Consider the following 24,726-nt stretch of genomic DNA (forward strand, 5'->3'; position numbering starts at 1 on the left):
CGCCATAAGCAACAGTTTAAAAGAATGCCACAGACTAATCAACCAAACTTTTTGGGTTGGTTTCTCTTTTATAGTCTGCAGGCATTAAATGAAAGAAGTCAGTGTTCCAGCAGAGGGAGACAACGTTTCAGAAAAGGCATTGTAGCAAACCAAAAAAGAAATTTTAAGCGCAGCAGAGTAACCAGCTCACATACCTGTTAGCTCAGGTGAGTTTAAAAGGCTGCTGTTGATAACAAGGGCATTTGCTAAATAGATGGTGTGTGTGCAACAATATACTGAAAGGTCAATTATATTGTGCAGCTTATCTCACCACCTGTAGTTATTTAGGTGAAAGCTCCAAAATGCTTGCCTAATATGTCTGTTTATCCAAAAGGAAGTATAGAGGGAGAGCTAGATAGATAGCATTGCATTACATTACATTACATGGCAATGCAATGCACAGTTGCTGAAGTTGAACCAAAATGAGCTTGTCATCTGGCTTCTGCAACTTTTAACATGAAAAATCCAATGAGGAGAAGAAAAGCAAAGCCAAAGAGTCCATCCCAAAATCCGACAAACAAGCAAAATGAACAAAAAGCATTGAATTCAATTCTTTCTGATTTTAGAAACTGCATTAAAGAAGGGGTGCACCGGTCCTGGAGATACTGCAATACCAGGTCAATGCGTGGAGTGGACAGAGCAAGCTCTTTTTCCATCTCCCTGTTCTAAAATTCCAATTAATATATGGTCCCCAGATAGGGGACGTATCAGATATTAAACTGATAAGAACAGATACTACACTTGATCTTAGCCAAAAGGCCGAGAAGCGATAACCAGAATTGGTTTCCGACTACGGTGCCACCCAAGGATTCTGAAAAGTCCATTTGTGGAGATGGCCACCTGGACTCCCGTTAAGAAGACATGCTGTCAACCTCTAGATCCCTCACATGCCTGCACTTTTCGGCTTGCTGCTGCTGCAATCCACGCGTTTTAGATCTGCATAACTCCACCTCTTTTAGCACAGTACCCTCAACCCCCGGCTGTTCCCACCCGCCTCAACACCGTTGGAAGGGAGGAGAACCAATTAAGGTGGGGGGGGGGGTGGAACGAGCAGCTGTCTACCCTTAGCAGGAGGGTTGCTGATTAATTACCTCTCCTGCTGCTGCTGCTGCTGGCTGTCCAGCAGCAGACTGAAGGTGGCTGCTGCTGTGCGCAGGTATATAAAGGCTCAGAGCCTATTATGACACGCGCAGCCAGCGTTCCATTGCCACATTCCGTCTACTGCAGGCGGGATACCTGGATGGCTGAATGTCACTGAGAAGCTCACAGAGACCGCCATAAGCAACAGTTTAAAAGAATGCCACAGACTAATCAACCAAACTTTTTGGGTTGGTTTCTCTTTTATAGTCTGCAGGCATTAAATGAAAGAAGTCAGTGTTCCAGCAGAGGGAGACAACGTTTCAGAAAAGGCATTGTAGCAAACCAAAAAAGAAATTTTAAGCGCAGCAGAGTAACCAGCTCACATACCTGTTAGCTCAGGTGAGTTTAAAAGGCTGCTGTTGATAACAAGGGCATTTGCTAAATAGATGGTGTGTGTGCAACAATATACTGAAAGGTCAATTATATTGTGCAGCTTATCTCACCACCTGTAGTTATTTAGGTGAAAGCTCCAAAATGCTTGCCTAATATGTCTGTTTATCCAAAAGGAAGTATAGAGGGAGAGCTAGATAGATAGCATTGCATTACATTACATTACATGGCAATGCAATGCACAGTTGCTGAAGTTGAACCAAAATGAGCTTGTCATCTGGCTTCTGCAACTTTTAACATGAAAAATCCAATGAGGAGAAGAAAAGCAAAGCCAAAGAGTCCATCCCAAAATCCGACCAACAAGCAAAATGAACAAAAAGCATTGAATTCAATTCTTTCTGATTTTAGAAACTGCATTAAAGAAGGGGTGCACTGGTCCTGGAGATACTGCAATACCAGGTCAATGCGTGGAGTGGACAGAGCAAGCTCTTTTTCCATCTCCCTGTTCTAAAAATCCATTTAATATATGGTCCCCAGATAGGGGACGTATCAGATATTAAACTGATAAGAACAGATACTACACTTGATCTTAGCCAAAAGGCCGAGAAGCGATAACCAGAATTGGTTTCCGACTACGGTGCCACCCAAGGATTCTGAAAAGTCCATTTGTGGAGATGGCCACCTGGACTCCCGTTAAGAAGACATGCTGTCAACCTCTAGATCCCTCACATGCCTGCACTTTTCGGCTTGCTGCTGCTGCAATCCACGCGTTTTAGATCTGCATAACTCCACCTCTTTTAGCACAGTACCCTCAACCCCCGGCTGTTCCCACCCGCCTCAACACCGTTGGAAGGGAGGAGAACCAATTAAGGCGGGGGGGGGGGGGTGTAACGAGCAGCTGTCTACCCTTAGCAGGAGGGTTGCTGATTAATTACCTCTCCTGCTGCTGCTGCTGCTGGCTGTCCAGCAGCAGACTGAAGGTGGCTGCTGCTGTGCGCAGGTATATAAAGGCTCAGAGCCTATTATGACACGCGCAGCCAGCGTTCCATTGCCACATTCCGTCTACTGCAGGCGGGATACCTGGATGGCTGAATGTCACTGAGAAGCTCACAGAGACCGCCATAAGCAACAGTTTAAAAGAATGCCACAGACTAATCAACCAAACTTTTTGGGTTGGTTTCTCTTTTATAGTCTGCAGGCATTAAATGAAAGAAGTCAGTGTTCCAGCAGAGGGAGACAACGTTTCAGAAAAGGCATTGTAGCAAACCAAAAAAGAAATTTTAAGCGCAGCAGAGTAACCAGCTCACATACCTGTTAGCTCAGGTGAGTTTAAAAGGCTGCTGTTGATAACAAGGGCATTTGCTAAATAGATGGTGTGTGTGCAACAATATACTGAAAGGTCAATTATATTGTGCAGCTTATCTCACCACCTGTAGTTATTTAGGTGAAAGCTCCAAAATGCTTGCCTAATATGTCTGTTTATCCAAAAGGAAGTATAGAGGGAGAGCTAGATAGATAGCATTGCATTACATTACATTACATGGCAATGCAATGCACAGTTGCTGAAGTTGAACCAAAATGAGCTTGTCATCTGGCTTCTGCAACTTTTAACATGAAAAATCCAATGAGGAGAAGAAAAGCAAAGCCAAAGAGTCCATCCCAAAATCCGACAAACAAGCAAAATGAACAAAAAGCATTGAATTCAATTCTTTCTGATTTTAGAAACTGCATTAAAGAAGGGGTGCACCGGTCCTGGAGATACTGCAATACCAGGTCAATGCGTGGAGTGGACAGAGCAAGCTCTTTTTCCATCTCCCTGTTCTAAAAATCCATTTAATATATGGTCCCCAGATAGGGGACGTATCAGATATTAAACTGATAAGAACAGATACTACACTTGATCTTAGCCAAAAGGCCGAGAAGCGATAACCAGAATTGGTTTCCGACTACGGTGCCACCCAAGGATTCTGAAAAGTCCATTTGTGGAGATGGCCACCTGGACTCCCGTTAAGAAGACATGCTGTCAACCTCTAGATCCCTCACATGCCTGCACTTTTTGGCTTGCTGCTGCTGCAATCCACGCGTTTTAGATCTGCATAACTCCACCTCTTTTAGCACAGTACCCTCAACCCCCGGCTGTTCCCACCCGCCTCAACACCGTTGGAAGGGAGGAGAACCAATTAAGGCGGGGGGGGGGTGGAACGAGCAGCTGTCTACCCTTAGCAGGAGGGTTGCTGATTAATTACCTCTCCTGCTGCTGCTGCTGCTGGCTGTCCAGCAGCAGACTGAAGGTGGCTGCTGCTGTGCGCAGGTATATAAAGGCTCAGAGCCTATTATGACACGCGCAGCCAGCGTTCCATTGCCACATTCCGTCTACTGCAGGCGGGATACCTGGATGGCTGAATGTCACTGAGAAGCTCACAGAGACCGCCATAAGCAACAGTTTAAAAGAATGCCACAGACTAATCAACCAAACTTTTTGGGTTGGTTTCTCTTTTATAGTCTGCAGGCATTAAATGAAAGAAGTCAGTGTTCCAGCAGAGGGAGACAACGTTTCAGAAAAGGCATTGTAGCAAACCAAAAAAGAAATTTTAAGCGCAGCAGAGTAACCAGCTCACATACCTGTTAGCTCAGGTGAGTTTAAAAGGCTGCTGTTGATAACAAGGGCATTTGCTAAATAGATGGTGTGTGTGCAACAATATACTGAAAGGTCAATTATATTGTGCAGCTTATCTCACCACCTGTAGTTATTTAGGTGAAAGCTCCAAAATGCTTGCCTAATATGTCTGTTTATCCAAAAGGAAGTATAGAGGGAGAGCTAGATAGATAGCATTGCATTACATTACATTACATGGCAATGCAATGCACAGTTGCTGAAGTTGAACCAAAATGAGCTTGTCATCTGGCTTCTGCAACTTTTAACATGAAAAATCCAATGAGGAGAAGAAAAGCAAAGCCAAAGAGTCCATCCCAAAATCCGACAAACAAGCAAAATGAACAAAAAGCATTGAATTCAATTCTTTCTGATTTTAGAAACTGCATTAAAGAAGGGGTGCACCGGTCCTGGAGATACTGTAATACCAGGTCAATGCGTGGAGTGGACAGAGCAAGCTCTTTTTCCATCTCCCTGTTCTAAAAATCCATTTAATATATGGTCCCCAGATAGGGGACGTATCAGATATTAAACTGATAAGAACAGATACTACACTTGATCTTAGCCAAAAGGCCGAGAAGCGATAACCAGAATTGGTTTCCGACTACGGTGCCACCCAAGGATTCTGAAAAGTCCATTTGTGGAGATGGCCACCTGGACTCCCGTTAAGAAGACATGCTGTCAACCTCTAGATCCCTCACATGCCTGCACTTTTCGGCTTGCTGCTGCTGCAATCCACGCGTTTTAGATCTGCATAACTCCACCTCTTTTAGCACAGTACCCTCAACCCCCGGCTGTTCCCACCCGCCTCAACACCGTTGGAAGGGAGGAGAACCAATTAAGGCGGGGGGGGGGGGGTGGAACGAGCAGCTGTCTACCCTTAGCAGGAGGGTTGCTGATTAATTACCTCTCCTGCTGCTGCTGCTGCTGGCTGTCCAGCAGCAGACTGAAGGTGGCTGCTGCTGTGCGCAGGTATATAAAGGCTCAGAGCCTATTATGACACGCGCAGCCAGCGTTCCATTGCCACATTCCGTCTACTGCAGGCGGGATACCTGGATGGCTGAATGTCACTGAGAAGCTCACAGAGACCGCCATAAGCAACAGTTTAAAAGAATGCCACAGACTAATCAACCAAACTTTTTGGGTTGGTTTCTCTTTTATAGTCTGCAGGCATTAAATGAAAGAAGTCAGTGTTCCAGCAGAGGGAGACAACGTTTCAGAAAAGGCATTGTAGCAAACCAAAAAAGAAATTTTAAGCGCAGCAGAGTAACCAGCTCACATACCTGTTAGCTCAGGTGAGTTTAAAAGGCTGCTGTTGATAACAAGGGCATTTGCTAAATAGATGGTGTGTGTGCAACAATATACTGAAAGGTCAATTATATTGTGCAGCTTATCTCACCACCTGTAGTTATTTAGGTGAAAGCTCCAAAATGCTTGCCTAATATGTCTGTTTATCCAAAAGGAAGTATAGAGGGAGAGCTAGATAGATAGCATTGCATTACATTACATTACATGGCAATGCAATGCACAGTTGCTGAAGTTGAACCAAAATGAGCTTGTCATCTGGCTTCTGCAACTTTTAACATGAAAAATCCAATGAGGAGAAGAAAAGCAAAGCCAAAGAGTCCATCCCAAAATCCGACAAACAAGCAAAATGAACAAAAAGCATTGAATTCAATTCTTTCTGATTTTAGAAACTGCATTAAAGAAGGGGTGCACCGGTCCTGGAGATACTGCAATACCAGGTCAATGCGTGGAGTGGACAGAGCAAGCTCTTTTTCCATCTCCCTGTTCTAAAAATCCATTTAATATATGGTCCCCAGATAGGGGACGTATCAGATATTAAACTGATAAGAACAGATACTACACTTGATCTTAGCCAAAAGGCCGAGAAGCGATAACCAGAATTGGTTTCCGACTACGGTGCCACCCAAGGATTCTGAAAAGTCCATTTGTGGAGATGGCCACCTGGACTCCCGTTAAGAAGACATGCTGTCAACCTCTAGATCCCTCACATGCCTGCACTTTTCGGCTTGCTGCTGCTGCAATCCACGCGTTTTAGATCTGCATAACTCCACCTCTTTTAGCACAGTACCCTCAACCCCCGGCTGTTCCCACCCGCCTCAACACCGTTGGAAGGGAGGAGAACCAATTAAGGCGGGGGGGGGGGTGGAACGAGCAGCTGTCTACCCTTAGCAGGAGGGTTGCTGATTAATTACCTCTCCTGCTGCTGCTGCTGCTGGCTGTCCAGCAGCAGACTGAAGGTGGCTGCTGCTGTGCGCAGGTATATAAAGGCTCAGAGCCTATTATGACACGCGCAGCCAGCGTTCCATTGCCACATTCCGTCTACTGCAGGCGGGATACCTGGATGGCTGAATGTCACTGAGAAGCTCACAGAGACCGCCATAAGCAACAGTTTAAAAGAATGCCACAGACTAATCAACCAAACTTTTTGGGTTGGTTTCTCTTTTATAGTCTGCAGGCATTAAATGAAAGAAGTCAGTGTTCCAGCAGAGGGAGACAACGTTTCAGAAAAGGCATTGTAGCAAACCAAAAAAGAAATTTTAAGCGCAGCAGAGTAACCAGCTCACATACCTGTTAGCTCAGGTGAGTTTAAAAGGCTGCTGTTGATAACAAGGGCATTTGCTAAATAGATGGTGTGTGTGCAACAATATACTGAAAGGTCAATTATATTGTGCAGCTTATCTCACCACCTGTAGTTATTTAGGTGAAAGCTCCAAAATGCTTGCCTAATATGTCTGTTTATCCAAAAGGAAGTATAGAGGGAGAGCTAGATAGATAGCATTGCATTACATTACATTACATGGCAATGCAATGCACAGTTGCTGAAGTTGAACCAAAATGAGCTTGTCATCTGGCTTCTGCAACTTTTAACATGAAAAATCCAATGAGGAGAAGAAAAGCAAAGCCAAAGAGTCCATCCCAAAATCCGACAAACAAGCAAAATGAACAAAAAGCATTGAATTCAATTCTTTCTGATTTTAGAAACTGCATTAAAGAAGGGGTGCACCGGTCCTGGAGATACTGCAATACCAGGTCAATGCGTGGAGTGGACAGAGCAAGCTCTTTTTCCATCTCCCTGTTCTAAAAATCCATTTAATATATGGTCCCCAGATAGGGGACGTATCAGATATTAAACTGATAAGAACAGATACTACACTTGATCTTAGCCAAAAGGCCGAGAAGCGATAACCAGAATTGGTTTCCGACTACGGTGCCACCCAAGGATTCTGAAAAGTCCATTTGTGGAGATGGCCACCTGGACTCCCGTTAAGAAGACATGCTGTCAACCTCTAGATCCCTCACATGCCTGCACTTTTCGGCTTGCTGCTGCTGCTATCCACGCGTTTTAGATCTGCATAACTCCACCTCTTTTAGCACAGTACCCTCAACCCCCGGCTGTTCCCACCCGGCTCAACACCGTTGGAAGGGAGGAGAACCAATTAAGGCGGGGGGGGGGTGGAACGAGCAGCTGTCTACCCTTAGCAGGAGGGTTGCTGATTAATTACCTCTCCTGCTGCTGCTGCTGCTGGCTGTCCAGCAGCAGACTGAAGGTGGCTGCTGCTGTGCGCAGGTATATAAAGGCTCAGAGCCTATTATGACACGCGCAGCCAGCGTTCTATTGCCACATTCCGTCTACTGCAGGCGGGATACCTGGATGGCTGAATGTCACTGAGAAGCTCACAGAGACCGCCATAAGCAACAGTTTAAAAGAATGCCACAGACTAATCAACCAAACTTTTTGGGTTGGTTTCTCTTTTATAGTCTGCAGGCATTAAATGAAAGAAGTCAGTGTTCCAGCAGAGGGAGACAACGTTTCAGAAAAGGCATTGTAGCAAACCAAAAAAGAAATTTTAAGCGCAGCAGAGTAACCAGCTCACATACCTGTTAGCTCAGGTGAGTTTAAAAGGCTGCTGTTGATAACAAGGGCATTTGCTAAATAGATGGTGTGTGTGCAACAATATACTGAAAGGTCAATTATATTGTGCAGCTTATCTCACCACCTGTAGTTATTTAGGTGAAAGCTCCAAAATGCTTGCCTAATATGTCTGTTTATCCAAAAGGAAGTATAGAGGGAGAGCTAGATAGATAGCATTGCATTACATTACATTACATGGCAATGCAATGCACAGTTGCTGAAGTTGAACCAAAATGAGCTTGTCATCTGGCTTCTGCAACTTTTAACATGAAAAATCCAATGAGGAGAAGAAAAGCAAAGCCAAAGAGTCCATCCCAAAATCCGACAAACAAGCAAAATGAACAAAAAGCATTGAATTCAATTCTTTCTGATTTTAGAAACTGCATTAAAGAAGGGGTGCACCGGTCCTGGAGATACTGCAATACCAGGTCAATGCGTGGAGTGGACAGAGCAAGCTCTTTTTCCATCTCCCTGTTCTAAAAATCCATTTAATATATGGTCCCCAGATAGGGGACGTATCAGATATTAAACTGATAAGAACAGATACTACACTTGATCTTAGCCAAAAGGCCGAGAAGCGATAACCAGAAATGGTTTCCGACTACGGTGCCACCCAAGGATTCTGAAAAGTCCATTTGTGGAGATGGCCACCTGGACTCCCGTTAAGAAGACATGCTGTCAACCTCTAGATCCCTCACATGCCTGCACTTTTCGGCTTGCTGCTGCTGCAATCCACGCGTTTTAGATCTGCATAACTCCACCTCTTTTAGCACAGTACCCTCAACCCCCGGCTGTTCCCACCCGCCTCAACACCGTTGGAAGGGAGGAGAACCAATTAAGGCGGGGGGGGGTGGAACGAGCAGCTGTCTACCCTTAGCAGGAGGGTTGCTGATTAATTACCTCTCCTGCTGCTGCTGCTGCTGGCTGTCCAGCAGCAGACTGAAGGTGGCTGCTGCTGTGCGAGGTATATAAAGGCTCAGAGCCTATTATGACACGCGCAGCCAGCGTTCCATTGCCACATTCCGTCTACTGCAGGCGGGATACCTGGATGGCTGAATGTCACTGAGAAGCTCACAGAGACCGCCATAAGCAACAGTTTAAAAGAATGCCACAGACTAATCAACCAAACTTTTTGGGTTGGTTTCTCTTTTATAGTCTGCAGGCATTAAATGAAAGAAGTCAGTGTTCCAGCAGAGGGAGACAACGTTTCAGAAAAGGCATTGTAGCAAACCAAAAAAGAAATTTTAAGCGCAGCAGAGTAACCAGCTCACATACCTGTTAGCTCAGGTGAGTTTAAAAGGCTGCTGTTGATAACAAGGGCATTTGCTAAATAGATGGTGTGTGTGCAACAATATACTGAAAGGTCAATTATATTGTGCAGCTTATCTCACCACCTGTAGTTATTTAGGTGAAAGCTCCAAAATGCTTGCCTAATATGTCTGTTTATCCAAAAGGAAGTATAGAGGGAGAGCTAGATAGATAGCATTGCATTACATTACATTACATGGCAATGCAATGCACAGTTGCTGAAGTTGAACCAAAATGAGCTTGTCATCTGGCTTCTGCAACTTTTAACATGAAAAATCCAATGAGGAGAAGAAAAGCAAAGCCAAAGAGTCCATCCCAAAATCCGACAAACAAGCAAAATGAACAAAAAGCATTGAATTCAATTCTTTCTGATTTTAGAAACTGCATTAAAGAAGGGGTGCACCGGTCCTGGAGATACTGCAATACCAGGTCAATGCGTGGAGTGGACAGAGCAAGCTCTTTTTCCATCTCCCTGTTCTAAAAATCCATTTAATATATGGTCCCCAGATAGGGGACGTATCAGATATTAAACTGATAAGAACAGATACTACACTTGATCTTAGCCAAAAGGCCGAGAAGCGATAACCAGAATTGGTTTCCGACTACGGTGCCACCCAAGGATTCTGAAAAGTCCATTTGTGGAGATGGCCACCTGGACTCCCGTTAAGAAGACATGCTGTCAACCTCTAGATCCCTCACATGCCTGCACTTTTCGGCTTGCTGCTGCTGCAATCCACGCGTTTTAGATCTGCATAACTCCACCTCTTTTAGCACAGTACCCTCAACCCCCGGCTGTTCCCACCCGCCTCAACACCGTTGGAAGGGAGGAGAACCAATTAAGGCGGGGGTGGGGGTGGAACGAGCAGCTGTCTACCCTTAGCAGGAGGGTTGCTGATTAATTACCTCTCCTGCTGCTGCTGCTGCTGGCTGTCCAGCAGCAGACTGAAGGTGGCTGCTGCTGTGCGCAGGTATATAAAGGCTCAGAGCCTATTATGACACGCGCAGCCAGCGTTCCATTGCCACATTCCGTCTACTGCAGGCGGGATACCTGGATGGCTGAATGTCACTGAGAAGCTCACAGAGACCGCCATAAGCAACAGTTTAAAAGAATGCCACAGACTAATCAACCAAACTTTTTGGGTTGGTTTCTCTTTTATAGTCTGCAGGCATTAAATGAAAGAAGTCAGTGTTCCAGCAGAGGGAGACAACGTTTCAGAAAAGGCATTGTAGCAAACCAAAAAAGAAATTTTAAGCGCAGCAGAGTAACCAGCTCACATACCTGTTAGCTCAGGTGAGTTTAAAAGGCTGCTGTTGATAACAAGGGCATTTGCTAAATAGATGGTGTGTGTGCAACAATATACTGAAAGGTCAATTATATTGTGCAGCTTATCTCACCACCTGTAGTTATTTAGGTGAAAGCTCCAAAATGCTTGCCTAATATGTCTGTTTATCCAAAAGGAAGTATAGAGGGAGAGCTAGATAGATAGCATTGCATTACATTACATTACATGGCAATGCAATGCACAGTTGCTGAAGTTGAACCAAAATGAGCTTGTCATCTGGCTTCTGCAACTTTTAACATGAAAAATCCAATGAGGAGAAGAAAAGCAAAGCCAAAGAGTCCATCCCAAAATCCGACAAACAAGCAAAATGAACAAAAAGCATTGAATTCAATTCTTTCTGATTTTAGAAACTGCATTAAAGAAGGGGTGCACCGGTCCTGGAGATACTGCAATACCAGGTCAATGCGTGGAGTGGACAGAGCAAGCTCTTTTTCCATCTCCCTGCTCTAAAAATCCATTTAATATATGGTCCCCAGATAGGGGACGTATCAGATATTAAACTGATAAGAACAGATACTACACTTGATCTTAGCCAAAAGGCCGAGAAGCGATAACCAGAATTGGTTTCCGACTACGGTGCCACCCAAGGATTCTGAAAAGTCCATTTGTGGAGATGGCCACCTGGACTCCCGTTAAGAAGACATGCTGTCAACCTCTAGATCCCTCACATGCCTGCACTTTTCGGCTTGCTGCTGCTGCAATCCACGCGTTTTAGATCTGCATAACTCCACCTCTTTTAGCACAGTACCCTCAACCCCCGGCTGTTCCCACCCGCCTCAACACCGTTGGAAGGGAGGAGAACCAATTAAGGCGGGGGGGGGTGGAACGAGCAGCTGTCTACCCTTAGCAGGAGGGTTGCTGATTAATTACCTCTCCTGCTGCTGCTGCTGCTGGCTGTCCAGCAGCAGACTGAAGGTGGCTGCTGCTGTGCGCAGGTATATAAAGGCTCAGAGCCTATTATGACACGCGCAGCCAGCGTTCCATTGCCACATTCCGTCTACTGCAGGCGGGATACCTGGATGGCTGAATGTCACTGAGAAGCTCACAGAGACCGCCATAAGCAACAGTTTAAAAGAATGCCACAGACTAATCAACCAAACTTTTTGGGTTGGTTTCTCTTTTATAGTCTGCAGGCATTAAATGAAAGAAGTCAGTGTTCCAGCAGAGGGAGACAACGTTTCAGAAAAGGCATTGTAGCAAACCAAAAAAGAAATTTTAAGCGCAGCAGAGTAACCAGCTCACATACCTGTTAGCTCAGGTGAGTTTAAAAGGCTGCTGTTGATAACAAGGGCATTTGCTAAATAGATGGTGTGTGTGCAACAATATACTGAAAGGTCAATTATATTGTGCAGCTTATCTCACCACCTGTAGTTATTTAGGTGAAAGCTCCAAAATGCTTGCCTAATATGTCTGTTTATCCAAAAGGAAGTATAGAGGGAGAGCTAGATAGATAGCATTGCATTACATTACATTACATGGCAATGCAATGCACAGTTGCTGAAGTTGAACCAAAATGAGCTTGTCATCTGGCTTCTGCAACTTTTAACATGAAAAATCCAATGAGGAGAAGAAAAGCAAAGCCAAAGAGTCCATCCCAAAATCCGACAAACAAGCAAAATGAACAAAAAGCATTGAATTCAATTCTTTCTGATTTTAGAAACTGCATTAAAGAAGGGGTGCACCGGTCCTGGAGATACTGCAATACCAGGTCAATGCGTGGAGTGGACAGAGCAAGCTCTTTTTCCATCTCCCTGTTCTAAAAATCCATTTAATATATGGTCCCCAGATAGGGGACGTATCAGATATTAAACTGATAAGAACAGATACTACACTTGATCTTAGCCAAAAGGCCGAGAAGCGATAACCAGAATTGGTTTCCGACTACGGTGCCACCCAAGGATTCTGAAAAGTCCATTTGTGGAGATGGCCACCTGGACTCCCGTTAAGAAGACATGCTGTCAACCTCTAGATCCCTCACATGCCTGCACTTTTCGGCTTGCTGCTGCTGCAATCCACGCGTTTTAGATCTGCATAACTCCACCTCTTTTAGCACAGTACCCTCAACCCCCGGCTGTTCCCACCCGCCTCAACACCGTTGGAAGGGAGGAGAACCAATTAAGGCGGGGGTGGGGGTGGAACGAGCAGCTGTCTACCCTTAGCAGGAGGGTTGCTGATTAATTACCTCTCCTGCTGCTGCTGCTGCTGGCTGTCCAGCAGCAGACTGAAGGTGGCTGCTGCTGTGCGCAGGTATATAAAGGCTCAGAGCCTATTATGACACGCGCAGCCAGCGTTCCATTGCCACATTCCGTCTACTGCAGGCGGGATACCTGGATGGCTGAATGTCACTGAGAAGCTCACAGAGACCGCCATAAGCAACAGTTTAAAAGAATGCCACAGACTAATCAACCAAACTTTTTGGGTTGGTTTCTCTTTTATAGTCTGCAGGCATTAAATGAAAGAAGTCAGTGTTCCAGCAGAGGGAGACAACGTTTCAGAAAAGGCATTGTAGCAAACCAAAAAAGAAATTTTAAGCGCAGCAGAGTAACCAGCTCACATACCTGTTAGCTCAGGTGAGTTTAAAAGGCTGCTGTTGATAACAAGGGCATTTGCTAAATAGATGGTGTGTGTGCAACAATATACTGAAAGGTCAATTATATTGTGCAGCTTATCTCACCACCTGTAGTTATTTAGGTGAAAGCTCCAAAATGCTTGCCTAATATGTCTGTTTATCCAAAAGGAAGTATAGAGGGAGAGCTAGATAGATAGCATTGCATTACATTACATTACATGGCAATGCAATGCACAGTTGCTGAAGTTGAACCAAAATGAGCTTGTCATCTGGCTTCTGCAACTTTTAACATGAAAAATCCAATGAGGAGAAGAAAAGCAAAGCCAAAGAGTCCATCCCAAAATCCGACAAACAAGCAAAATGAACAAAAAGCATTGAATTCAATTCTTTCTGATTTTAGAAACTGCATTAAAGAAGGGGTGCACCGGTCCTGGAGATACTGCAATACCAGGTCAATGCGTGGAGTGGACAGAGCAAGCTCTTTTTCCATCTCCCTGCTCTAAAAATCCATTTAATATATGGTCCCCAGATAGGGGACGTATCAGATATTAAACTGATAAGAACAGATACTACACTTGATCTTAGCCAAAAGGCCGAGAAGCGATAACCAGAATTGGTTTCCGACTACGGTGCCACCCAAGGATTCTGAAAAGTCCATTTGTGGAGATGGCCACCTGGACTCCCGTTAAGAAGACATGCTGTCAACCTCTAGATCCCTCACATGCCTGCACTTTTCGGCTTGCTGCTGCTGCAATCCACGCGTTTTAGATCTGCATAACTCCACCTCTTTTAGCACAGTACCCTCAACCCCCGGCTGTTCCCACCCGCCTCAACACCGTTGGAAGGGAGGAGAACCAATTAAGGCGGGGGGGGGGTGGAACGAGCAGCTGTCTACCCTTAGCAGGAGGGTTGCTGATTAATTACCTCTCCTGCTGCTGCTGCTGCTGGCTGTCCAGCAGCAGACTGAAGGTGGCTGCTGCTGTGCGCAGGTATATAAAGGCTCAGAGCCTATTATGACACGCGCAGCCAGCGTTCCATTGCCACATTCCGTCTACTGCAGGCGGGATACCTGGATGGCTGAATGTCACTGAGAAGCTCACAGAGACCGCCATAAGCAACAGTTTAAAAGAATGCCACAGACTAATCAACCAAACTTTTTGGGTTGGTTTCTCTTTTATAGTCTGCAGGCATTAAATGAAAGAAGTCAGTGTTCCAGCAGAGGGAGACAACGTTTCAGAAAAGGCATTGTAGCAAACCAAAAAAGAAATTTTAAGCGCAGCAGAGTAACCAGCTCACATACCTGTTAGCTCAGGTGAGTTTAAAAGGCTGCTGTTGATAACAAGGGCATTTGCTAAATAGATGGTGTGTGTGCAACAATATACTGAAAGGTCAATTATATTGTGCAGCTTATCTCACCACCTGTAGTTATTTAGGTGAAAGCTCCAAAATGCTTGCCTAATATGTCTGTTTATCCAAAAGGAAGTATAGAGGGAGAGCTAGATAGATAGCATTGCATTACATTACATGGCAATGCAATGCACAGTTGCTGAAGTTGAACCAAAATGAGCTTGTCATCTGGCTTCTGCAACTTTTAACATGAAAAATCCAATGAGGAGAAGAAAAGCAAAGCCAAAGAGTCCATCCCAAAATCCGACAAACAAGCAAAATGAACAAAAAGCATTGAATTCAATTCTTTCTGATTTTAGAAACTGCATTAAAGAAGGGGTGCACCGGTCTTGGAGATACTGCAATACCAGGTCAATGCGTGGAGTGGACAGAGCAAGCTCTTTTTCCATCTCCCTGTTCTAAAAATCCATTTAATATATGGTCCCCAGATAGGGGACGTATCAGATATTAAACTGATAAGAACAGATACTACACTTGATCTTAGCCAAAAGGCCGAGAAGCGATAACCAGAATTGGTTTCCGACTACGGTGCCACCCAAGGATTCTGAAAAGTCCATTTGTGGAGATGGCCACCTGGACTCCCGTTAAGAAGACATGCTGTCAACCTCTAGATCCCTCACATGCCTGCACTTTTCGGCTTGCTGCTGCTGCAATCCACGCGTTTTAGATCTGCATAACTCCACCTCTTTTAGCACAGTACCCTCAACCCCCGGCTGTTCCCACCCGCCTCAACACCGTTGGAAGGGAGGAGAACCAATTAGGCGGGGGGGGGGGTGGAACGAGCAGCTGTCTACCCTTAGCAGGAGGGTTGCTGATTAATTACCTCTCCTGCTGCTGCTGCTGCTGGCTGTCCAGCAGCAGACTGAAGGTGGCTGCTGCTGTGCGCAGGTATATAAAGGCTCAGAGCCTATTATGACACGTGCAGCCAGCGTTCCATTGCCACATTCCGTCTACTGCAGGCGGGATACCTGGATGGCTGAATGTCACTGAGAAGCTCACAGAGACCGCCATAAGCAACAGTTTAAAAGAATGCCACAGACTAATCAACCAAACTTTTTGGGTTGGTTTCTCTTTTATAGTCTGCAGGCATTAAATGAAAGAAGTCAGTGTTCCAGCAGAGGGAGACAACGTTTCAGAAAAGGCATTGTAGCAAACCAAAAAAGAAATTTTAAGCGCAGCAGAGTAACCAGCTCACATACCTGTTAGCTCAGGTGAGTTTAAAAGGCTGCTGTTGATAACAAGGGCATTTGCTAAATAGATGGTGTGTGTGCAACAATATACTGAAAGGTCAATTATATTGTGCAGCTTATCTCACCACCTGTAGTTATTTAGTTGAAAGCTCCAAAATGCTTGCCTAATATGTCTGTTTATCCAAAAGGAAGTATAGAGGGAGAGCTAGATAGATAGCATTGCATTACATTACATTACATGGCAATGCAATGCACAGTTGCTGAAGTTGAACCAAAATGAGCTTGTCATCTGGCTTCTGCAACTTTTAACATGAAAAATCCAATGAGGAGAAGAAAAGCAAAGCCAAAGAGTCCATCCCAAAATCCGACAAACAAGCAAAATGAACAAAAAGCATTGAATTCAATTCTTTCTGATTTTAGAAACTGCATTAAAGAAGGGGTGCACCGGTCCTGGAGATACTGCAATACCAGGTCAATGCGTGGAGTGGACAGAGCAAGCTCTTTTTCCATCTCCCTGTTCTAAAAATCCATTTAATATATGGTCCCCAGATAGGGGACGTATCAGATATTAAACTGATAAGAACAGATACTACACTTGATCTTTGCCAAAAGGCCGAGAAGCGATAACCAGAATTGGTTTCCGAATACGGTGCCACCCAAGGATTCTGAAAAGTCCATTTGTGGAGATGGCCACCTGGACTCCCGTTAAGAAGACATGCTGTCAACCTCTAGATCCCTCACATGCCTGCACTTTTCGGCTTGCTGCTGCTGCAATCCACGCGTTTTAGATCTGCATAACTCCACCTCTTTTAGCACAGTACCCTCAACCCCCGGCTGTTCCCACCCGCCTCAACACCGTTGGAAGGGAGGAGAACCAATTAAGGCGGGGGGGGGGTGGAACGAGCAGCTGTCTACCCTTAGCAGGAGGGTTGCTGATTAATTACTTCTCCTGCTGCTGCTGCTGCTGGCTGTCCAGCAGCAGACTGAAGGTGGCTGCTGCTGTGCGCAGGTATATAAAGGCTCAGAGCCTATTATGACACGCGCAGCCAGCGTTCCATTGCCACATTCCGTCTACTGCAGGCGGGATACCTGGATGGCTGAATGTCACTGAGAAGCTCACAGAGACCGCCATAAGCAACAGTTTAAAAGAATGCCACAGACTAATCAACCAAACTTTTTGGGTTGGTTTCTCTTTTATAGTCTGCAGGCATTAAATGAAAGAAGTCAGTGTTCCAGCAGAGGGAGACAACGTTTCAGAAAAGGCATTGTAGCAAACCAAAAAAGAAATTTTAAGCGCAGCAGAGTAACCAGCTCACATACCTGTTAGCTCAGGTGAGTTTAAAAGGCTGCTGTTGATAACAAGGGCATTTGCTAAATAGATGGTGTGTGTGCAACAATATACTGAAAGGTCAATTATATTGTGCAGCTTATCTCACCACCTGTAGTTATTTAGGTGAAAGCTCCAAAATGCTTGCCTAATATGTCTGTTTATCCAAAAGGAAGTATAGGGGGAGAGCTAGATAGATAGCATTGCATTACATTACATTACATGGCAATGCAATGCACAGTTGCTGAAGTTGAACCAAAATGAGCTTGTCATCTGGCTTCTGCAACTTTTAACATGAAAAATCCAATGAGGAGAAGAAAAGCAAAGCCAAAGAGTCCATCCCAAAATCCGACAAACAAGCAAAATGAACAAAAAGCATTGAATTCAATTCTTTCTGATTTTAGAAACTGCATTAAAGAAGGGGTGCACCGGTCCTGGAGATACTGCAATACCAGGTCAATGCGTGGAGTGGACAGAGCAAGCTCTTTTTCCATCTCCCTGTTCTAAAAATCCATTTAATATATGGTCCCCAGATAGGGGACGTATCAGATATTAAACTGATAAGAACAGATACTACACTTGATCTTAGCCAAAAGGCCGAGAAGCGATAACCAGAATTGGTTTCCGACTACGGTGCCACCCAAGGATTCTGAAAAGTCCATTTGTGGAGATGGCCACCTGGACTCCCGTTAAGAAGACATGCTGTCAACCTCTAGATCCCTCACATGCCTGCACTTTTCGGCTTGCTGCTGCTGCAATTCACGCGTTTTAGATCTGCATAACTCCACCTCTTTTAGCACAGTACCCTCAACCCCCGGCTGTTCCCACCCGCCTCAACACCGTTGGAAGGGAGGAGAACCAATTAAGGCGGGGGGGGGGTGGAACGAGCAGCTGTCTACCCTTAGCAGGAGGGTTGCTGATTAATTACCTCTCCTGCTGCTGCTGCTGCTGGCTGTCCAGCAGCAGACTGAAGGTGGCTGCTGCTGTGCGCAGGTATATAAAGGCTCAGAGCCTATTATGACACGCGCAGCCAGCGTTCCATTGCCACATTCCGTCTACTGCAGGCGGGATACCTGGATGGCTGAATGTCACTGAGAAGCTCACAGAGACCGCCATAAGCAACAGTTTAAAAGAATGCCACAGACTAATCAACCAAACTTTTTGGGTTGGTTTCTCTTTTATAGTCTGCAGGCATTAAATGAAAGAAGTCAGTGTTCCAGCAGAGGGAGACAACGTTTCAGAAAAGGCATTGTAGCAAACCAAAAAAGAAATTTTAAGCGCAGCAGAGTAACCAGCTCACATACCTGTTAGCTCAGGTGAGTTTAAAAGGCTGCTGTTGATAACAAGGGCATTTGCTAAATAGATGGTGTGTGTGCAACAATATACTGAAAGGTCAATTATATTGTGCAGCTTATCTCACCACCTGTAGTTATTTAGGTGAAAGCTCCAAAATGCTTGCCTAATATGTCTGTTTATCCAAAAGGAAGTATAGGGGGAGAGCTAGATAGATAGCATTGCATTACATTACATTACATGGCAATGCAATGCACAGTTGCTGAAGTTGAACCAAAATGAGCTTGTCATCTGGCTTCTGCAACTTTTAACATGAAAAATCCAATGAGGAGAAGAAAAGCAAAGCCAAAGAGTCCATCCCAAAATCCGACAAACAAGCAAAATGAACAAAAAGCATTGAATTCAATTCTTTCTGATTTTAGAAACTGCATTAAAGAAGGGGTGCACCGGTCCTGGAGATACTGCAATACCAGGTCAATGCGTGGAGTGGACAGAGCAAGCTCTTTTTCCATCTCCCTGTTCTAAAAATCCATTTAATATATGGTCCCCAGATAGGGGACGTATCAGATATTAAACTGATAAGAACAGATACTACACTTGATCTTAGCCAAAAGGCCGAGAAGCGATAACCAGAATTGGTTTCCGACTACGGTGCCACCCAAGGATTCTGAAAAGTCCATTTGTGGAGATGGCCACCTGGACTCCCGTTAAGAAGACATGCTGTCAACCTCTAGATCCCTCACATGCCTGCACTTTTCGGCTTGCTGCTGCTGCAATCCACGCGTTTTAGATCTGCATAACTCCACCTCTTTTAGCACAGTACCCTCAACCCCCGGCTGTTCCCACCCGCCTCAACACCGTTGGAAGGGAGGAGAACCAATTAAGGCGGGGGGGGGGTGGAACGAGCAGCTGTCTACCCTTAGCAGGAGGGTTGCTGATTAATTACCTCTCCTGCTGCTGCTGCTGCTGGCTGTCCAGCAGCAGACTGAAGGTGGCTGCTGCTGTGCGCAGGTATATAAAGGCTCAGAGCCTATTATGACACGCGCAGCCAGCGTTCCATTGCCACATTCCGTCTACTGCAGGCGGGATACCTGGATGGCTGAATGTCACTGAGAAGCTCACAGAGACCGCCATAAGCAACAGTTTAAAAGAATGCCACAGACTAATCAACCAAACTTTTTGGGTTGGTTTCTCTTTTATAGTCTGCAGGCATTAAATGAAAGAAGTCAGTGTTCCAGCAGAGGGAGACAACGTTTCAGAAAAGGCATTGTAGCAAACCAAAAAAGAAATTTTAAGCGCAGCAGAGTAACCAGCTCACATACCTGTTAGCTCAGGTGAGTTTAAAAGGCTGCTGTTGATAACAAGGGCATTTGCTAAATAGATGGTGTGTGTGCAACAATATACTGAAAGGTCAATTATATTGTGCAGCTTATCTCACCACCTGTAGTTATTTAGGTGAAAGCTCCAAAATGCTTGCCTAATATGTCTGTTTATCCAAAAGGAAGTACAAAGGGAGAGCTAGATAGATAGCATTGCATTACATTACATTACATGGCAATGCAATGCACAGTTGCTGAAGTTGAACCAAAATGAGCTTGTCATCTGGCTTCTGCAACTTTTAACATGAAAAATCCAATGAGGAGAAGAAAAGCAAAGCCAAAGAGTCCATCCCAAAATCCGACAAACAAGCAAAATGAACAAAAAGCATTGAATTCAATTCTTTCTGATTTTAGAAACTGCATTAAAGAAGGGGTGCACCGGTCCTGGAGATACTGCAATACCAGGTCAATGCGTGGAGTGGACAGAGCAAGCTCTTTTTCCATCTCCCTGTTCTAAAAATCCATTTAATATATGGTCCCCAGATAGGGGACGTATCAGATATTAAACTGATAAGAACAGATACTACACTTGATCTTAGCCAAAAGGCCGAGAAGCGATAACCAGAATTGGTTTCCGACTACGGTGCCACCCAAGGATTCTGAAAAGTCCATTTGTGGAGATGGCCACCTGGACTCCCGTTAAGAAGACATGCTGTCAACCTCTAGATCCCTCACATGCCTGCACTTTTCGGCTTGCTGCTGCTGCAATCCACGCGTTTTAGATCTGCATAACTCCACCTCTTTTAGCACAGTACCCTCAACCCCCGGCTGTTCCCACCCGCCTCAACACCGTTGGAAGGGAGGAGAACCAATTAAGGCGGGGGGGGGGTGGAACGAGCAGCTGTCTACCCTTAGCAGGAGGGTTGCTGATTAATTACCTCTCCTGCTGCTGCTGCTGCTGGCTGTCCAGCAGCAGACTGAAGGTGGCTGCTGCTGTGCGCAGGTATATAAAGGCTCAGAGCCTATTATGACACGCGCAGCCAGCGTTCCATTGCCACATTCCGTCTACTGCAGGCGGGATACCTGGATGGCTGAATGTCACTGAGAAGCTCACAGAGACCGCCATAAGCAACAGTTTAAAAGAATGCCACAGACTAATCAACCAAACTTTTTGGGTTGGTTTCTCTTTTATAGTCTGCAGGCATTAAATGAAAGAAGTCAGTGTTCCAGCAGAGGGAGACAACGTTTCAGAAAAGGCATTGTAGCAAACCAAAAAAGAAATTTTAAGCGCAGCAGAGTAACCAGCTCACATACCTGTTAGCTCAGGTGAGTTTAAAAGGCTGCTGTTGATAACAAGGGCATTTGCTAAATAGATGGTGTGTGTGCAACAATATACTGAAAGGTCAATTATATTGTGCAGCTTATCTCACCACCTGTAGTTATTTAGGTGAAAGCTCCAAAATGCTTGCCTAATATGTCTGTTTATCCAAAAGGAAGTATAGAGGGAGAGCTAGATAGATAGCATTGCATTACATTACATTACATGGCAATGCAATGCACAGTTGCTGAAGTTGAACCAAAATGAGCTTGTCATCTGGCTTCTGCAACTTTTAACATGAAAAATCCAATGAGGAGAAGAAAAGCAAAGCCAAAGAGTCCATCCCAAAATCCGACAAACAAGCAAAATGAACAAAAAGCATTGAATTCAATTCTTTCTGATTTTAGAAACTGCATTAAAGAAGGGGTGCACCGGTCCTGGAGATACTGCAATACCAGGTCAATGCGTGGAGTGGACAGAGCAAGCTCTTTTTCCATCTCCCTGTTCTAAAAATCCATTTAATATATGGTCCCCAGATAGGGGACGTATCAGATATTAAACTGATAAGAACAGATACTACACTTGATCTTAGCCAAAAGGCCGAGAAGCGATAACCAGAATTGGTTTCCGACTACGGTGCCACCCAAGGATTCTGAAAAGTCCATTTGTGGAGATGGCCACCTGGACTCCCGTTAAGAAGACATGCTGTCAACCTCTAGATCCCTCACATGCCTGCACTTTTCGGCTTGCTGCTGCTGCAATCCACGCGTTTTAGATCTGCATAACTCCACCTCTTTTAGCACAGTACCCTCAACCCCCGGCTGTTCCCACCCGCCTCAACACCGTTGGAAGGGAGGAGAACCAATTAAGGCGGGGGGGGGGGGGGTGGAACGAGCAGCTGTCTACCCTTAGCAGGAGGGTTGCTGATTAATTACCTCTCCTGCTGCTGCTGCTGCTGGCTGTCCAGCAGCAGACTGAAGGTGGCTGCTGCTGTGCGCAGGTATATAAAGGCTCAGAGCCTATTATGACACGCGCAGCCAGCGTTCCATTGCCACATTCCGTCTACTGCAGGCGGGATACCTGGATGGCTGAATGTCACTGAGAAGCTCACAGAGACCGCCATAAGCAACAGTTTAAAAGAATGCCACAGACTAATCAACCAAACTTTTTGGGTTGGTTTCTCTTTTATAGTCTGCAGGCATTAAATGAAAGAAGTCAGTGTTCCAGCAGAGGGAGACAACATTTCAGAAAAGGCATTGTAGCAAACCAAAAAAGAAATTTTAAGCGCAGCAGAGTAACCAGCTCACATACCTGTTAGCTCAGGTGAGTTTAAAAGGCTGCTGTTGATAACAAGGGCATTTGCTAAATAGATGGTGTGTGTGCAACAATATACTGAAAGGTCAATTATATTGTGCAGCTTATCTCACCACCTGTAGTTATTTAGGTGAAAGCTCCAAAATGCTTGCCTAATATGTCTGTTTATCCAAAAGGAAGTATAGAGGGAGAGCTAGATAGATAGCATTGCATTACATTACATTACATGGCAATGCAATGCACAGTTGCTGAAGTTGAACCAAAATGAGCTTGTCATCTGGCTTCTGCAACTTTTAACATGAAAAATCCAATGAGGAGAAGAAAAGCAAAGCCAAAGAGTCCATCCCAAAATCCGACAAACAAGCAAAATGAACAAAAAGCATTGAATTCAATTCTTTCTGATTTTAGAAACTGCATTAAAGAAGGGGTGCACCGGTCCTGGAGATACTGCAATACCAGGTCAATGCGTGGAGTGGACAGAGCAAGCTCTTTTTCCATCTCCCTGTTCTAAAAATCCATTTAATATATGGTCCCCAGATAGGGGACGTATCAGATATTAAACTGATAAGAACAGATACTACACTTGATCTTAGCCAAAAGGCCGAGAAGCGATAACCAGAATTGGTTTCCGACTACGGTGCCACCCAAGGATTCTGAAAAGTCCATTTGTGGAGATGGCCACCTGGACTCCCGTTAAGAAGACATGCTGTCAACCTCTAGATCCCTCACATGCCTGCACTTTTCGGCTTGCTGCTGCTGCAATCCACGCGTTTTAGATCTGCATAACTCCACCTCTTTTAGCACAGTACCCTCAACCCCCGGCTGTTCCCACCCGCCTCAACACCGTTGGAAGGGAGGAGAACCAATTAAGGCGGGGGGGGGGGGTGGAACGAGCAGCTGTCTACCCTTAGCAGGAGGGTTGCTGATTAATTACCTCTCCTGCTGCTGCTGCTGGCTGTCCAGCAGCAGACTGAAGGTGGCTGCTGCTGTGCGCAGGTATATAAAGGCTCAGAGCCTATTATGACACGCGCAGCCAGCGTTCCATTGCCACATTCCGTCTACTGCAGGCGGGATACCTGGATGGCTGAATGTCACTGAGAAGCTCACAGAGACCGCCATAAGCAACAGTTTAAAAGAATGCCACAGACTAATCAACCAAACTTTTTGGGTTGGTTTCTCTTTTATAGTCTGCAGGCATTAAATGAAAGAAGTCAGTGTTCCAGCAGAGGGAGACAACGTTTCAGAAAAGGCATTGTAGCAAACCAAAAAAGAAATTTTAAGCGCAGCAGAGTAACCAGCTCACATACCTGTTAGCTCAGGTGAGTTTAAAAGGCTGCTGTTGATAACAAGGGCATTTGCTAAATAGATGGTGTGTGTGCAACAATATACTGAAAGGTCAATTATATTGTGCAGCTTCTCTCACCACCTGTAGTTATTTAGGTGAAAGCTCCAAAATGCTTGCCTAATATGTCTGTTTATCCAAAAGGAAGTATAGAGGGAGAGCTAGATAGATAGCATTGCATTACATTACATTACATGGCAATGCAATGCACAGTTGCTGAAGTTGAACCAAAATGAGCTTGTAATCTGGCTTCTGCAACTTTTAACATGAAAAATCCAATGAGGAGAAGAAAAGCAAAGCCAAAGAGTCCATCCCAAAATCCGACAAACAAGCAAAATGAACAAAAAGCATTGAATTCAATTCTTTCTGATTTTAGAAACTGCATTAAAGAAGGGGTGCACCGGTCCTGGAGATACTGCAATACCAGGTCAATGCGTGGAGTGGACAGAGCAAGCTCTTTTTCCATCTCCCTGTTCTAAAAATCCATTTAATATATGGTCCCCAGATAGGGGACGTATCAGATATTAAACTGATAAGAACAGATACTACACTTGATCTTAGCCAAAAGGCCGAGAAGCGATAACCAGAATTGGTTTCCGACTACGGTGCCACCCAAGGATTCTGAAAAGTCCATTTGTGGAGATGGCCACCTGGACTCCCGTTAAGAAGACATGCTGTCAACCTTTAGATCCCTCACATGCCTGCACTTTTCGGCTTGCTGCTGCTGCAATCCACGCGTTTTAGATCTGCATAACTCCACATCTTTTAGCACAGTACCCTCAACCCCCGACTGTTCCCACCCGCCTCAACACCGTTGGAAGGGAGGAGAACCAATTAATGCGGGGGGGGGTGGAACGAGCAGCTGTCTACCCTTAGCAGGAGGGTTGCTGATTA

The 24,726-nt window shown here is 45.1% G+C and overlaps 19 non-coding genes across 19 annotated transcripts; all 19 read right to left on the reverse strand.

Moving 5' to 3' along the window:
• Positions 1-619: 619 nt before the first annotated feature.
• LOC141184668 (U2 spliceosomal RNA) lies at positions 620-810 on the reverse strand. The gene has a single exon (XR_012259402.1). It is a non-coding gene; the product is annotated as a U2 spliceosomal RNA (small nuclear RNA).
• A 1,121-nt stretch (positions 811-1,931) lies between these two features.
• LOC141186648 (U2 spliceosomal RNA) lies at positions 1,932-2,122 on the reverse strand. Its single transcript, XR_012260906.1, has one exon. It is a non-coding gene; the product is annotated as a U2 spliceosomal RNA (small nuclear RNA).
• A 1,123-nt stretch (positions 2,123-3,245) lies between these two features.
• Positions 3,246-3,436, reverse strand: LOC141187975 (U2 spliceosomal RNA). Its single transcript, XR_012262110.1, has one exon. It is a non-coding gene; the product is annotated as a U2 spliceosomal RNA (small nuclear RNA).
• Positions 3,437-4,556: 1,120 nt separating this feature from the next.
• On the reverse strand, positions 4,557-4,747 carry LOC141184162 (U2 spliceosomal RNA). The gene has a single exon (XR_012258944.1). It is a non-coding gene; the product is annotated as a U2 spliceosomal RNA (small nuclear RNA).
• A 1,123-nt stretch (positions 4,748-5,870) lies between these two features.
• LOC141187977 (U2 spliceosomal RNA) lies at positions 5,871-6,061 on the reverse strand. The gene has a single exon (XR_012262112.1). It is a non-coding gene; the product is annotated as a U2 spliceosomal RNA (small nuclear RNA).
• A 1,121-nt stretch (positions 6,062-7,182) lies between these two features.
• Positions 7,183-7,373, reverse strand: LOC141187978 (U2 spliceosomal RNA). The gene has a single exon (XR_012262113.1). It is a non-coding gene; the product is annotated as a U2 spliceosomal RNA (small nuclear RNA).
• A 1,120-nt stretch (positions 7,374-8,493) lies between these two features.
• LOC141187979 (U2 spliceosomal RNA) lies at positions 8,494-8,684 on the reverse strand. Its single transcript, XR_012262114.1, has one exon. It is a non-coding gene; the product is annotated as a U2 spliceosomal RNA (small nuclear RNA).
• A 1,118-nt stretch (positions 8,685-9,802) lies between these two features.
• Positions 9,803-9,993, reverse strand: LOC141187980 (U2 spliceosomal RNA). The gene has a single exon (XR_012262115.1). It is a non-coding gene; the product is annotated as a U2 spliceosomal RNA (small nuclear RNA).
• A 1,121-nt stretch (positions 9,994-11,114) lies between these two features.
• LOC141191223 (U2 spliceosomal RNA) lies at positions 11,115-11,305 on the reverse strand. The gene has a single exon (XR_012265222.1). It is a non-coding gene; the product is annotated as a U2 spliceosomal RNA (small nuclear RNA).
• Positions 11,306-12,424: 1,119 nt separating this feature from the next.
• On the reverse strand, positions 12,425-12,615 carry LOC141187982 (U2 spliceosomal RNA). Its single transcript, XR_012262116.1, has one exon. It is a non-coding gene; the product is annotated as a U2 spliceosomal RNA (small nuclear RNA).
• Positions 12,616-13,736: 1,121 nt separating this feature from the next.
• On the reverse strand, positions 13,737-13,927 carry LOC141191224 (U2 spliceosomal RNA). The gene has a single exon (XR_012265223.1). It is a non-coding gene; the product is annotated as a U2 spliceosomal RNA (small nuclear RNA).
• A 1,115-nt stretch (positions 13,928-15,042) lies between these two features.
• LOC141184825 (U2 spliceosomal RNA) lies at positions 15,043-15,233 on the reverse strand. The gene has a single exon (XR_012259544.1). It is a non-coding gene; the product is annotated as a U2 spliceosomal RNA (small nuclear RNA).
• A 1,120-nt stretch (positions 15,234-16,353) lies between these two features.
• Positions 16,354-16,544, reverse strand: LOC141185291 (U2 spliceosomal RNA). The gene has a single exon (XR_012259967.1). It is a non-coding gene; the product is annotated as a U2 spliceosomal RNA (small nuclear RNA).
• A 1,120-nt stretch (positions 16,545-17,664) lies between these two features.
• On the reverse strand, positions 17,665-17,855 carry LOC141187983 (U2 spliceosomal RNA). Its single transcript, XR_012262117.1, has one exon. It is a non-coding gene; the product is annotated as a U2 spliceosomal RNA (small nuclear RNA).
• Positions 17,856-18,975: 1,120 nt separating this feature from the next.
• On the reverse strand, positions 18,976-19,166 carry LOC141187984 (U2 spliceosomal RNA). Its single transcript, XR_012262118.1, has one exon. It is a non-coding gene; the product is annotated as a U2 spliceosomal RNA (small nuclear RNA).
• Positions 19,167-20,286: 1,120 nt separating this feature from the next.
• LOC141187985 (U2 spliceosomal RNA) lies at positions 20,287-20,477 on the reverse strand. The gene has a single exon (XR_012262119.1). It is a non-coding gene; the product is annotated as a U2 spliceosomal RNA (small nuclear RNA).
• A 1,120-nt stretch (positions 20,478-21,597) lies between these two features.
• LOC141187986 (U2 spliceosomal RNA) lies at positions 21,598-21,788 on the reverse strand. Its single transcript, XR_012262120.1, has one exon. It is a non-coding gene; the product is annotated as a U2 spliceosomal RNA (small nuclear RNA).
• A 1,124-nt stretch (positions 21,789-22,912) lies between these two features.
• Positions 22,913-23,103, reverse strand: LOC141187987 (U2 spliceosomal RNA). The gene has a single exon (XR_012262121.1). It is a non-coding gene; the product is annotated as a U2 spliceosomal RNA (small nuclear RNA).
• Positions 23,104-24,222: 1,119 nt separating this feature from the next.
• Positions 24,223-24,413, reverse strand: LOC141187989 (U2 spliceosomal RNA). The gene has a single exon (XR_012262123.1). It is a non-coding gene; the product is annotated as a U2 spliceosomal RNA (small nuclear RNA).
• Positions 24,414-24,726: the final 313 nt, after the last annotated feature.

Source organism: Phyllobates terribilis, unplaced genomic scaffold (assembly GCF_046119375.1).
Source record: "Phyllobates terribilis strain yellow unplaced genomic scaffold, ASM4611937v1 Scaffold_40__1_contigs__length_11209783, whole genome shotgun sequence".
NCBI lineage: Eukaryota > Metazoa > Chordata > Amphibia > Anura > Dendrobatidae > Phyllobates > Phyllobates terribilis.